This window comes from Mya arenaria, chromosome 9 (genome assembly GCF_026914265.1).
Source record: "Mya arenaria isolate MELC-2E11 chromosome 9, ASM2691426v1".
Lineage (NCBI taxonomy): Eukaryota > Metazoa > Mollusca > Bivalvia > Myida > Myidae > Mya > Mya arenaria.
Window position 1 is genome coordinate 370,674 of NC_069130.1, and position 15,429 is coordinate 386,102.

At 34.5% G+C, this 15,429-nt stretch overlaps 1 protein-coding gene across 1 annotated transcript in view; it reads left to right on the top strand.

Annotated features, from left to right (window-relative positions):
- The first annotated feature begins 2,156 nt into the window (after positions 1-2,156).
- The window catches only part of LOC128246930 (GDP-fucose transporter 1-like), a 34,814-nt gene continuing 21,541 nt past the window's right edge, over positions 2,157-15,429 (top strand). The window contains exon 1 of the mRNA XM_052965487.1: positions 2,157-2,294. The gene's annotated coding sequence lies outside the window, so the exon portion shown is untranslated. The remainder of the gene's footprint in view (positions 2,295-15,429) is intronic.

Here is a 15,429-nt window from a genome sequence, read left to right on the forward strand (position 1 = left end):
AAGAAAATGTTTGCATCAAAATATATATTGTTCGCATTTAAAGATTTTGCGCGTTTGAATAAGTTCGGTCCCTCTAAGTTGTGTCACAGACATATAAAGTATATGTCCGTGGTCGTGAAGAACGGTTGTTGTTGGGTTTTTTTTCAAATAATTTTGACCCGGCATTTCTTTGTACTTGTGTATTTCATAAGCATGTGTCCTGGGCACATCTAAGAGTCCGAATCCTAGTGTGAAGCAAACATTACCTTATTCCTCATTGTTTTCAAACTGAAGCTGGCTCTCATGAGGTTTCTATTATTTTTTATCAGTAAATAATTGGAAAAAAAATGTAAGATTTTGGCCATATATAATAGTTCAAGTCCCAAGTAGAATCGTGATCCAGTGAATTCGTGTTTCACTGACCGGTCCAAGACGGTTATCAGGCCGATTTACCAGTAAAGCTTATGTTATACTTTTGTGTCTTTAGTTCAGAGCCTCGGGCCTCTCAACGGGGTTTATATATATATGTTTGTCCATTGTATTACCTATCATCCGTTTGGAGAAGAAAAATGCGTGCTGCTGATGCACATGTTTAAAGAATATTATAAACACCATAGTAGGTAAACACCCGGGATGTGCACCAAAGTGAATCTCTGTTAAATCATAATATAACTATACACATTTTGATAATTTTGAATTGACATGCATCTTTATATCTTTTATAAACGTCGTTCTTTGATGTGTGCCTGAAAAATATACATTGTTTTCATCGCCCTCAAAATTTAGCGTTTGTATTTCTCTATTTTTTGATAATCCGCTGTAATTCTCAACTAAATGAACCTCTGCAACAATATTTTTTCTAGGGATGGCAACGAGTAGTAAAATTGGTACTCGAGTCCTCGGACAATCTTCCTATCGAGTACTCGATTACTTGGATAACTTGAATTGGTTTTCAGGAAATACAAGTTCGTATTTACATGTATCGTTCATGCACTCTGTGCGTTGGTCGTAATATTTGCCAATTTCATCTTTGAATAAGACTGTCATTTTGGGCCTTCATAGAAAAATCAATAAAAAGAAAACTAATTTTGTTTCATGCTTTTAATTTGTCCTTTTCATTTGATTTTATACATACATATGTACTAGAATATAAATCAAAAGAAAACTCGGATCATAATCGAGCATCGATGTTTAGTTGTTAACTCAACGAAATAATATTTAAAATGACAGTTTTTCATACTGCTGTTTCCCTCATTAATATGTATAATTCCTGAATTAAGTTTTCTCGCACCTCAGATAAGTAGATCCAAAATTTTAACCATGCTAGAAATTCATATCTTGCCCACGGGCAAAGATACAAAGCCCGTATGGAACTCCTTTTTAATGGTCATAACATTAATTAATTCTCGCTTCAAATGCCACCAGAAAAACAGTTTTCACGCACCTTTCAAGAAATAATGCTTTACTCTCCTTAGAACTATTAAAGTGTAATGATGCAACTGGTTATAGTGTGGAGCGAACCAACGCCAGTACAATGAAGAAATACCCCCCCACCTTATCCACTCGCCCACAGGGACTCAAACTACGCTGATAGTTATTTAAACCTTTATTGAAAACATTGGTAGCATCACGTGATATTTTTTTATAACAAATCATGCTACAGACTTAAGTTAAATAGCGTTAGTAACGCATTTCAAAAAGTGTGGACTTCAAAGACAATATTTGAGCACATATCAGCATTTGTTGAAGAGTTCCAGCCGTTAGTATCTTACTATTCAATCAACAATGTATTATAAGGCTTCTCTTCCTGCTCAATGACTGTCACGGCACGCATGGTCACCGGAAGTGTTAATTCATGCGGTGGAAGAAGTTGCTATATGCATATGGTTATAAATCATAACATATATAAATTCTTTAATGTCGATGGATACCCCATGCTTACCGCGCCGGTGGGACAAACCATTAATAGGGGCATACCCTTGTAAGAGTGTGCGGTGATAAGTGCAGTTGTGTTGAATACCCAAGTTTAGCGTAAAGCTTCACTATATTTTATCACACGTACACCGAATCACTGATCTCCTGTGAAATATTTTACTTCTGACCGACAATTAATTAGTTGACTGTATCCTCAAAGTAATATTGACTGGTGTAATATTTTAAAACCAGTCTGATCCTTATGAAAACAGACGTTTGGTTGTCGAGCGTTTGTTGTACACAGACTGTCATGACAAAACTTGTAATATTTATGTAAACAATTTGAGTATTATTTCAATAAAAAAAAAACATACAACGATATCTTCATAAACGTACAAGAGGTAAGATGTTTTCCTAGATTGACTCCTTGAATTCGACACATAATTTGCGGCTTAGATTACGGCATCCGAAACTGAATTTATGTCCGAAAAAGCACACACAAAACTTCCTTTCGCAATGTCAGAACACAGGCGGCATCTACATTGACAGGACCCACCGTATTACCACTCCCAATATATTTCTAAGAACAAAAATAATTGGAACATGATCATGCACACGTCATCGTCACACAGAACATTAGTCTAAAATAATAGACGTGTTATACGGGATTCTTCCAATCCCTAACGTCTAAACGGGAATGTGCAAAAAACGGGGGTGTTTTAAAAATATTGAAATTGTTTTAAGTGAAGTATTTTATGGTTGAAATTGATCATAAAGAGTTATATTCATATTTTACCATGTAAGCGAAATGTTATTTTGCACTAAACAAGCATTTAATGCATTAAAACAAGTTGTTTACCTTTCCAATAAAACGAAAGATGACTGACACAGACAACAATTATGCGAAGGGGAACAACTCGATACAATCGTAATAGCTCGGCCTCCTCCGACAAAGCTTCGAGATAGACCTCGTTATACAATCGTAACAACTCGGCCATGGCCGAAATGTTCCGAGCGATTTAAAACTGTGCCCTAAAGCCTTGCAGGTGCCCTTCATGTATATATCGTTATGTTTTGACAGAATGAAATGAACAAAAACTGTCAAACTGTCAAGTTGGATATTTATTTTCTTTTGTACGGAACTAATATAAAATAACATTATCTGGTAATATTTCTTGTTTTTATGATATTTTATAGACGCTATATGGCAGATTTCACAAAAAAGGCAATTATTTGGCCCATTTGCTTTCATTGATTGTTATTGCATGTCAACGTCATATATACAGCAATTGCCTTTCCCAACCCAATAAGAACACCTAATAGAAGTGATTTGTATTAAAATAATGAAAATATTGTGTTAAATAAGGTAAAAAAATGTAAAAATATGCCGATATTTAGGACAAAAAAGACAGAAAATCTTCCCGGTACCAATATACCACTTTTTTGAGGATGCTTTTCAGTAACATCTGGAAAGTATTTTATTCTTGTCTGTTGAATAATGTTTGCAAGAAATGTTAATTAAAACAATAATATATCTATAATGATTGCATTTCGTTCGTAATATACTTAAATTTTCGGTAATTGCGCATGGTGATAACGTTACGGTAATCTGTCCTCGAATTGTTGTGTAACATTAGCAGACATGATCCACTGCTAACTGTTTTAAGCCTAAACACACCTTTATTAAATCACTGAAAACAAAGACTACGTGTCGGATAAAAACAGTATTGCATGCAACAAGAAATTGGTCATTCCCGATCATAAAGTTTTTTAGGTCTAAAAATGTGTTAATGTTACGCAAAATCGATTCTGTCCCATTTTAGCATGACGATAGCACCTTTTCTATTCGTGAATAATTTACACCGACTGAGGGTTAACATCCGGGTAGTGATTACTTTTATATTGGACTGGTTCACAGTTGACATTGAAATGATAAAAATAGTGGTGAATACCGTTGATAAAAACTTAATCCAAGTTTGGCTCATTCTGTCCTTCGATGTAACGTTAACATTATGTCACGCTAGCATTAAGACAAGTGCTTAATAAAGCAAGAAAATCGTTGAAATTTGATGACTTTCCCAGAGTCAATTATTCGAACATAACAATGTCGTCTGTAAACTATCGTTTGTAAGTATTCATTCATTAGGTACGTAGTTTATATTGAATTCATACCGCTATTGTGTTTGATATCGTTATTTATTGGACAGAATTAAGAATGCAAACGTTATAAAATGGACAGAAATATAGATGATAACGTGACAAATGGACATAACTGCAAATGTTACATTGGACAGAAACCTTCTTTTTTTTATAAAACACATATTTATGTTTTGTTTTTTGTGATCCATTGTATGCTTTTGATACAAGCTTAACTGTTTAATACTTAATCTGAATTTGATTAAGTAAACTGAATGCTTATGTTATAATTGGGACAGAAATATGTTTGCTAATGTGACAAAAGGACTTTTCCCCTAATGTTACATAGGACAGAAGCAGAGTTTGACATCACCAAGAGAGAATGCTTGAGATGAAAGTCAATATTTGTATGCTCATTTTGTGATTCATTGTGTTTCTTATTTGACGAATCTTATTTTTGACACAAACTTGTGTTATATATTGTATCTTTACCTTATTTTAGTCACCTGAATGCTAGTGTTACATTTTGGACAGAACAATGTGTGCTATTGGACAATAGGACGTCTCCCCTGGTGTTACTTTTGGATTCCTGTTTGAACCCCCCCCCCCCCCCCCCAGAGTATATAAAAGTTTAAGAACATTGTTTCTGTGCTTCTAAAACTGTTCAATCTACTGTTTTTATTCAATTTCAAACTGTCCCAGATTAAATTAACTGAATGCCATTGATAACGATAAATTAGTTTAAGGCCTAGTTTAGGTCCATTTTCATAATAAAACATTGAAAACTGCACAGCAGGTCTTATCAGATTGGAGATCTGATAAGACTTTTTCTATTTTCCCTGAACCCCACCCCTGGACCTAGGGTGTGTGGTTACAACTGACTGGTTCATTATGACCAGTGGTATTGTGGCGCAACTAAATGTTGTTCCATGTGGAAGGAGTCTGATGAATAGATTTACAGATAATAAATTGACATTGTATTCTTGTAGTATTTAAAACAAAACTGTTTTTTTGAATGTAGCAAAACAATAAGAAGTGTTAGTAAAAGTAGTATCTAAAATGATCTGTTGCTAAAAATTTAAAATGTTTGAATTTATGGCATTTACGTTCGAGTGTTTTGTTTTAGTTTGTAAGATTGTGAAGACAGCTCTGTGAATTTAATCTCTCAAATCTGCTCCCTTGGTAGAAAACATTACGTATTGTGTTAGTTTTGTGAGGCAATGAGAAAGTACCCCTGGTGGGGATCAAACCAAACCCACGACTTCTTGTGTTAGAGGCAGACATATATAACTTAGAACACTCTCATATCTCAACAGAAAGTATGTAATAATTTTATTATCTCTTTCTGAACCATACCCTTGAAGACAAGAAGATGATGTGTAAATCGTCTGAATTGTTTGACTGTTGCATTTTACTTACATTAAACATTATTTTATAAGAATTGTCCTTTGCTGTGTCGGGTTGGATTATATGCAAGGTTACTGAAGGTGGGGTGGTTCTTGTTGCAGGTTTTAAAGTTCTGGATGTTTGTTTGCCTTTTTTATGATAAGATCTTTTGATCAGTGTTCATGTCACTCTGTGACATATACAGTTCGGGGTAAAGATTTCTGATCAATCTCTTATGACACTGTGTATATGTACACAACCTCTGTAAATGGATCTTAATCTAATGCACCAGTCAATTGTAACCACGCCCCCCAGGTCCGGGGAATAGCGGGGACTTTGACTTTCGGTCCAGCAAACCCCGGGTAAAATCCCCGCCCTGCGGGGACGAACTGATGGTAAAACCCCGGCCAAATGCCCCCCGCACCCCAGAGACTCTATATAAGTCAATATCTCCGCTATCTTGGCACTAAGACAAAACCACCGCACGCACACGGCCATGCGGGGCCACCTGGAAAGTAAAAACACGGCCCTTTTCCCCGGCTATCCCCAGTATACCCCCGGACCGGGGGGGGGGCCGTGGTTACAATTGATTGGTGCATAATTGCCTAATTGTCTTATCAGATCTCCGATCTGAGTATCCTGCTGCGCAGTATGGGATATTTTAAGATAGAAATGGACTCTTAATGGCCCTGAGCCGATAAACCTACCGGTAAACACAGGAAATTGGCCCCTACTGTCAAACCAGTGTGATTAGAAGGAGATGCACAGCAGGGGATTATCATGCCAAATATTCCTTAAATTAGGCCTTAAAAGGGGGAGGGTCACTTTTAAAAGGCTTAAACTAGGCCTTTAAGACACACAACAGTCTGATCTTTAGTTCTATTGTTGGTTTTTCGTATTGGAAGTTATTCTATCCAGATTGGTATATTTTTTTACGAGATTGTTTAATCAAACTGCTGCGGGAACAGTGTTTCCAGGATTCCTCATTCAGTCTGACACCATATAAACTTAGGTCAGCAGTGTATTTATAAATCAGCATGAACAAAACTAGTAGGAACTATATGAGAAGCAATAGAATTATATTGTAACAACAGGTTATTAAAATCTCAAATGAGTAAAACATTATAACAACATTTAAACTAAATGAAGAGTCAAAGAAACTATTTTCAACTGTAGAAGCTCATAAAATGTGTACGTCTGTCACAGTGCAACTTCGTCAAATCTTGTATGATTATTATGATTTTTTTGTGATTATCAATTGACTGTGTTTATCAATCATTTATATAGTTTGTTTTATACTGTATCAAGCTCAAACAGTCTGTGGTAGGTCTGTATTTTATTTTGTTGTGAAACATTCTGTCCAACTGCTAATGTGACATACTGCTAATGTTACTCATTCTGTCTTGTGGTAACACTAGCACATACTCGCAATTAGCAATTTATAATATATATGTTTAATTTCAAAGGTAATGATAATTGCACCATACTAGAGACATTTATACTTCCACAACAAAACATTTATGTTTATAGCTTATCTGATCTGATATAAAAAGAAAACCTATGTTTGCAGAAAACATTTTCTGTCTTGTTGTCCAATTAGGGTTTGTTTCAATAAATTTATTTGAGAAAAACGAAACAATCTTTATTTTTTGTCTGTATAATCTGTTTTATAGATAAATGAACCATTTAGTGCAAGACAAAATACTTCTTTGGATCAAAATATTAAAAAAAAAAAAGTTTTTACCGGCAATATTGTAACACTAGCACAAATGGTATGGTGATACAAAATTCTTTTTTTTATAAAAATGCATGAATAAATCATTGCAAATGTTCTAAAATATGATAGATAAGAAATTGCTGTAAAAGATTATGTTGAAATCACAAATCTGCAATAAATTTTAAAAATCAATATTCGCCGGGAACTTTTTGGTCACCAAAACGTGAAATCTGCCATATGCTTTAACCCGGAATCCTGATCGGAACAACTACCCACTTTTGATACTAAACAATTTGTATGTGAAGGATTTGCCATATCAAAAATCTAAAAAAAATCCGTCTACGTACAATTATTTGGACTACACAGAACATATGATCTCGTTACTCGTTTACCACTGAGGCTTTTATTTCTGGTATCGCCGGTGATCGTGTTGTTTTATTGACCTCAAAGTGGAACTCCAAGTTGTATGCTTTGCTACAACCTTGCTACTGTTGAAATGAAAAAGTTGCATTTGCTGTTAATTTGTTTATAAAAATCAGTCAATCTTGTTAAAATTGTTAGTTTTTCCTTGTAAAAAAGAGAAAACACAAAAAAACAGAAAGTGGTAGTTCCGCGAGGAGTGTACTGTAACTTGGATACCTTTAGTCCTTTGATATTCTTTATGACATTTGAATAAAATTCTTAGAGTTTTACTCTAAAAAAAATATTATATAAAATATATCAGGTAAAGATGTCTAGAAATCCCCAAAACAATTTTGCCCTAACAGACAACGCGAAAACTTTTTCTTCGCAGGACATTACGACAGGTAAACACTGACCTGTCACACCAAATTTGTACCTGTCGCAATGTTACAAACATTATTCAGTTACATCAGCCTAAACTTTGATTTTAAGCCTCTAATTTAAATAAGTTTTGTAATTCCCTATTATAACAGGTTTAGATCTTCTTGGTTAGATGTGTCCTACTATTATAAATTACAAAAAAGAAGCTAAACATCAGGTAAAAAAAATCAATATTTCGGATCTTAAGTCATATTTTTTTTCCTCCCTTGCCTCCCAAAAAACCCTCATATCCGGTTCGACTACCCATGGAGCAGCTAGATCTTACTCTTTTAATTCATCTTTAAATTAAAGATACTGTACGGTTATAAAATATAACGAATTGTACGACAAGTCAAACTCAGACACAACATTTATGCAAAAATGAAAGTAGAGTTCTTGTTATTGGCAATGTTAAACAGAACGGAAAGAGTGTCAGCTCGGTATATTCATCATCATATTTAAATTACCACGATTGTCGGGACCCAATTTACCGAAAAAATATACATATTTGTAATTTTCGACCATTTCCGTAAAATTCATTCTATGAAAAAGTATTATAGTACAAGCTGAAATCGGAACCTTGCGTGTTTTTTCGGCTTTTTCGGAAAAACATGTTCTAAGCGGGGTTTACAAATAGTGATACACGGATTAACACGCTGAATAATCATGATATAATAGTTAAAAATAACTCTGAACATTTATAAATTTATTTAGAAACTGAAAGTAAATTTTCCGAAAATTCAAAGGTGCTGACTGTAATTTTTCACCGGACATGTCCGACTTTCCGACGGACATTGGCATTGTCTGCCCTAAGCAACTTCAAATATTTCCTAAAATTATTGAAATAATCATGTTCATTTTTCACTGTCCGAAGAGTGAAAGACTAAGCTATAAGAAAAACATAACTTTTATGATAGTTAATTACTGACTGACATGCAACCTTTATGCATGCATTACATAAAGAAGCTTAAAATATCATCCTTACCATTTTGAAATCGATGATGTTGATGTGAAAATATCCAAATCAAATTTTTTGTTGTTGCGGTAAATCTACTTTCAAACACATTTGACAACCATCTAATTATGTCTTAAACATTATAAAAGCCGATTTCATTGGTCAGCAATAAATCAGTCGATTTAAAACCGTCCAATGAAAACAATTCTTACATTCAAGACATAACCGCGTGTGCAATCAAGGTCAAAATTGCAAGATGGTGATTAAAGGTGAAAGTAGAAATATTGCAACATAAAACAATGCAAGTTATTTGAAGACAATTGGTTGAAAAATAAGTTAGTTACAAGCTAAAAGTTACAAAAACACCATAGTCTGTACAAGGGCCTTAATATGTCAACCTTTAATAAGTTATAATAGTATATATTGGGATTTATTTATTTCGTGGTATTTTTGGTTGATATGTAGGTTTATCTGATTATTATGCCCTCCTTCGAAGAAGAGGGGTATATTGCTTTGCACATGTCGTTCGGTCGGTCGGTCCCTCGGTAGACCAAAGCTTGTCCGAGTGATAACTCAACAATTCCTGGACGTACGGTCATCAAACTTGACATGAAGGTTGGGCCTAACCAGTAGATGACCCCTATTGATTTTAGGGCTTTTCGGGTCAAAGGTCAAGGTCACAGTGACCTTTGATGGTAAAATATTTTTAAAGCTTGTCTGAGTGATAACTCAACAATGCCTAGACCTATGGTCATCAAACTTGATATGGAGGTTGGGCCTGACCAGTAGATGACCCCTATTGTTTTGGGGGGTTCATCAGGCCAAAGGTCAAGGTCACAGTGACCCTGAATGGTAAAAGGTTGTCCGTGTGATAACTTGACAATGCCTGCACCCATGGCCCTCATACTTGACATGGAGGTTGGGCCTGACCAGTAGATGACCCCTATTGATTTTAAGGGTCATTGGGCCAAAGGTCAAAGTCACAGTGACCTTGAATGATCAAAGGTTGTCCGAGTGATAACTCAACAATGCCTGCACCCATGGCCCTCAAAGTTGACTTGGAAGTTGAGCCTGACCAGTAGATGACTTCTATTGATTTTAGGGGTCAAAGGTCAAGGTCACAGTGACCTTGAAAGCAAATTGACAATTCCTTGACCTATGGTCATCAAACTTGACATGAATGTTGGGCCTGACCAGTAGATGACCCCATCTTGACTTTGGGGGTCATCGGGCCAAGGTCAAGGTCACAGTAACATTTAACGCAAAAAGTTAACAAATCTTCTCCCATTGATATCTCAACAATGCCTGAAACTATGATAATCACACTTGACATGGATGTTGGGCCTGACCAGAAGATGACCCTTATTTATTTTAGGTGTCATCGAATCAAAGGTCAAGTTTACAGTGACCTTGAATGCGAAAATGTTTTGAGTGATAACTCAACAATGCCTGCATTCATGGCTCTCAAACTTGAATTGGAGTTGGGTCTGATCTGTAGATGACCCTTAATGATTTTAGGGGTCATCGGGTCAAAGGTCAAGGTCACAGTGACCTTGCACGAAAAAAGCTTGTCTGTGTGATTACTTGTCAATGCCTGCATCCATGGCCCTCAAACTTGACATTTAGATTTTTTGTGACCCGCTGATGACTACTCCTATGGATTTTGAGGTCATAGAGTCAAAGGTCATGGTCATAACACACTCTATCCTCACACTTTGAATGGTCATAATCTTAAAACTGCCTCAGTGGCATCCAATGTCAGTGACAAATCAGCTGTCATTTCGGTCCATGCATATTTCACTCAATTGTCCATATAATCCTGACAACATGGCGCTCAGGGGGGGCATAATGTTTGACAAACATCTCTTGTTTATCATGTTCCAATAGGATGGGTCCTGTCAACATAACTGCCCTCTGTTGGTCAAACAGTCAAGTGACCATTTTGCATGCAAGATAATTCTGATTTCTAGTTCTTCATGATCCCCAATACCATATGTTGGGAGAAAGCTCCACTTGCGTACTAAACATTAAACAAGATTATAAAAAAAGTTATGTTTCTCCTAAGAAAAATAAAATTGTTTTAACGAAACCACTGTGTATTCAGTAAAATGACCATATCCGGTGTACAAGGACAAACAATGCAGTGAAAATGTAAATAATAAAACATGGATCAAGTAGATTGCGCATGTTCAGCCTGTTTTCGTTATCACAAATCATTCAGCTTCAAAACATATAAATGTGGAAGGTAGCCAATGGTCTCTCTCTGAGATAGTATAACCATGCCTTGATTGAGTAGGCACTTCCCAATTGATGTAAATTGCCCTTTAAGATAACCCTTTATTTTTCATTATTATAAAACTTTATTATTGACATGTGAAAATCATTTCCAAAAAAGCAAAATTTGATCTATTGCAAAAAGTGAAGGATTTAGAGTTGTTTGAAAATAGCCACCCCCACAGTCAATATCAAGTTTTTGCAAAGAAAAAAAATGTTATTTTTACATATTTGCACTCAAAATCACTTTTACTTGTGTAACAGAAATTAACTATCTTATGATTGAACTTGATGAAATGTAATTAAAACTCCCTATTTTACATTAAATTATGCAGAAAGTACTTGTGTATTCAAACACGATGACCTCAATGCCCTTCCATAGTTTGCTATCGAAAGTTTATGTAAAGGCTGGACACGGTTTTTAATGTCATAATTCTACTGTTGGGAGGCTGAAATGGTTAAAAAACATATACTTTGGTATTTTGGGGTCACACCTGCAGGCTTGAGATGATATAACCATCTTTTGTTTCACTGTCATGAATGTCTTACTTATTTCAAAGAAATAAGGCATCTAACAATGAGTAGGCACTTCCAAATTTGTGTAAATCGCCAATTTCTCCAAAAAAATAAAATTAAAAAATTGTTCAAAATAATTTCCTTTAAAAGTCTAAGAACTCGTTAAAATATTTATACCGTAATATACGAATTATAGCAAAATTGGTGATCTGATTATTCTGTTATAAGGGACTGAAACTTGTTTGACCAGTGATTTTTTTGGAATTTTTAATTGCCTGTTCCTTCCAAATTGGGATTTTTTGTTCAATTTGGGAAAATTACAAATTCTAAAATAGCAATAATAGCAAATAAACATGCCTTTACTTTTTTATGCATACATTGTCTTGTAAAAGAGCTAGTCTTGTCAAAACATTTTTTTATTCATTCACAGAAACTGTATTTAATTAATTTGGGAAATATCATAATTTATTGGGAAAAACTGAACTCATTTTCATAAGGGGAAACCGCCTTTAGAAGGCAGTAAATTGCACACAAAATTTATTGGTGAATGCAGCACAGCGATTCTATGAGCCAATATTGGCCCATATTTATATGATATCTGAAGCTATTCAAAGTAAAAATTTATATCAGACATTCTATTGAGCCTTTGGCTAACATTTTGTGAGAGAAAAATATTGAAATTAAAACATAATCTTTAACATCTGCAATCAGACAGTGTTTAAAGAGGGACATGTGGTGGTCAGTGCATTCCTTATATGTTGATTGTTGTTTAATTCCCAACAATGTGAAAACATTCGTTTAAAAAATGTTGTCATTTTTTATAATGAATTGACTGTATTATTGGCTGGGAATAAATATTATTATGTGTGTTTGAAAACAATTCAGAACTGTTTGTGAAAATGAAGCTTAAATAACATTTAACATGCTTTTGCATTGGATTTACTGTTGAGAGTTGTGGCATTACAGGTAAAAAAAATTGGAGGGCAGTTGGTTCTTTTAGAGAACTCTGGCTGATAAATATTTTTCACTTTTTAGTCCCAACTATTTTCTTCAGTTATAGTTAGATTTGTTTGTTTGTAGTATAAGGCCCCCAGAACAAAATACAGTTAATATTTTGAGGGCTCCAAGTAACATTGTTGTAACTTCACTTTTTACAGAATTTAGCTTTTTGGCACTTTTTAGATTATTTTATAAAGATGCAACAACAAAATTAAATATAATATTTTAAATTAATTCTTGCAATTAATTTATCTTTGGAAATATTTGCTTCCTTATGTTATATATATATCTTAAATGGGTTCATATCAAAAGCGAAATTATTAAACTTGAAACAATTTAAATAAAAAATTGATGTTTTTTTCGAAACATATCTTTATGAAGCGAATATTAATTAATACTAAAAACTCTTATGAATTCTTCGTTTGAGAATACAGTTATGATAAAAAAATATCAATTTGCCTAATTTTTTACTTTAAACTGGTTTGGTAAAAGCTATCTGCATGATTAAGTTATAAAATTGTGCTTAGCTGGGGTAAAACATGTATCGCTTATAACACAGAAAATTAATCATTTCTACAAGTTTATAAAATAAACAGATTTGAGTAAGACCCGGATATAAGGTTCAATATGTGTTACAGTGTATCAAAAAGCATATAATAAACTCTGAAAGAATTAAAGGTGAGCGAAATGACCTGTTCTCAAGTGGTGTATAGTGTCAGACCTTATGACTCCTATATCATGCCAGGCTGCACTTTTGACTGCTTGATATTCTCTATGCTGCTCAATCTTTGGCTCCCAATCAGAATGAACAAAAAAAGAAGTTCTGGTTATTAGAATGATTACGCGTTATTTGGGCGGGCAGCGGGGCGGGCGGGATCTGTGAGAGTGAAGCTTTAAGCCCCACCAGGAGAACTATCCCATAATCCACCTCTCACACTGAAAACCAGCAGCTGTCTTTAAAGTGACTTGCTCATGTTTATGTACCTAAAATTGGTTTTCTGGTAATGCATCTGAAAACACTTATTTCATCATTACTTTACTCTATGATATCGAAATTGCAGAAAAAATACAGTTATAGCGTATAGAAGTATTTTGGTTTTAGGGGGTCCAATTTAAACCTACACCGGTAAAGTCAAGAAAAAATGAGAAGACAGCAAACTATTCCACACAGCCACTGGGACTTTAACAAAAGTGGTGCATATGTTGACCTGTTAAAAATACATTGATAACATCACGTGATATTGTCAATCAACCAATCAAGCAACACCACAGCCGTAATTAATTTTCAAAATGAAAATTGTGGTCTTCGAATCAATATTTGCTGAAGGGGTCCAGCTTTTGGTATTTTTGTTTTAACGCTCCTTATGATTTGCCACACTTTATTTCTTAATTTAAAAAAAAGTGCATTTTACAAACCATGAGCGAGTCACTTTAATGAACAGTTAATAAGTAGTTTTAACTTAAATTTAACAGTAGAATATGGGTTTTATGATTGGCATTCAAAAGTATATTTGGCCAATTAAATTAATGGAATCAATCAGGCTTGACTTAGGATAAGAATTATAATATTGAATACGGCCCAGTACAGATTTTACTGAGCATTATGCTTTAAGCCATCAGATTAAGTAACTTTTTGGGCTAAAATAAATTAGTATGAACAAAAGACTTATAGTTTCCCAAAGGCTATATAAATTTCCGTTTGTCAACTAAAACATTTGTTTATGTACAAATTTTCCACCGTTTTTCATTTATAGCCTGCAGTAAAGATTTTGTTCTCCGACAGTCAACATTGTTTGATTTCATTTCAACTTACCATAATGATATTTATCTTTCTTTTGCAACATAATTATGTAATATATATACAATCATACACAGTTGGTGAATACTATATAAAAAACTTTTTTTTTGCTTTTGCCATGAGGAATAATTATATTCTGGTGATTTAGTAAAGAACATGAGAACTTGTGGTAACAGGAAAATTCTCCTCTATTGCAATAATATATGTATATTATCTAATGTCATTTATGGCATTTAAACACTATTGATGTTGTGATGGCGTCATGGCGGGGTAAAGCCATAATGCAGCAAATAGGCACGGGTAGACTGTGATGAACTCGACAAAACAAAAACATCATCACAATTGATTGACATGTTCCATTCAGACAGGGGTTATAGCCTCACCAAAGCATCTGAACACCAGTGATCTGAAATCGATTGGCCAATTAAAGCCAATTTTATTTCTTCTATGCCAAGGGCACATATTTATAATCAGCAATTGACAGGTGCCAACATAAAACAGAAGCTATAACAGATTGGCTAACCGTTAGTTGCTCAGCCTACTGAGGTGAGATCAGCTGACTATTAGCCAATCAACAATTTGCTTGTATTTTGTTAAATTGGCAAGGCGTTGATTGTCCCCTATCACATCACTATTATATATTGGATAATTACATAATTCATAGATTAACGCTTGAACTGAAATTACCCTGGGTCATGGTCAAAGTTTTCTACAAATTCATGATGTAAAAGTTGCCATTGATATTAAAAAGCTGTTTGTGAAATTTCATTTTTAACTTGTTCTTGTACCTGCTTGCTGAAACTTGCATGCATGTAAATCACTTGCCGGTACATCGGGCCATCGCACATGTCGTTCTAAAGTTGTACATGATATACACATACCTGACATATAGTGCAGAATATTGAGCCCACATATTCATGAACCCATACAAGT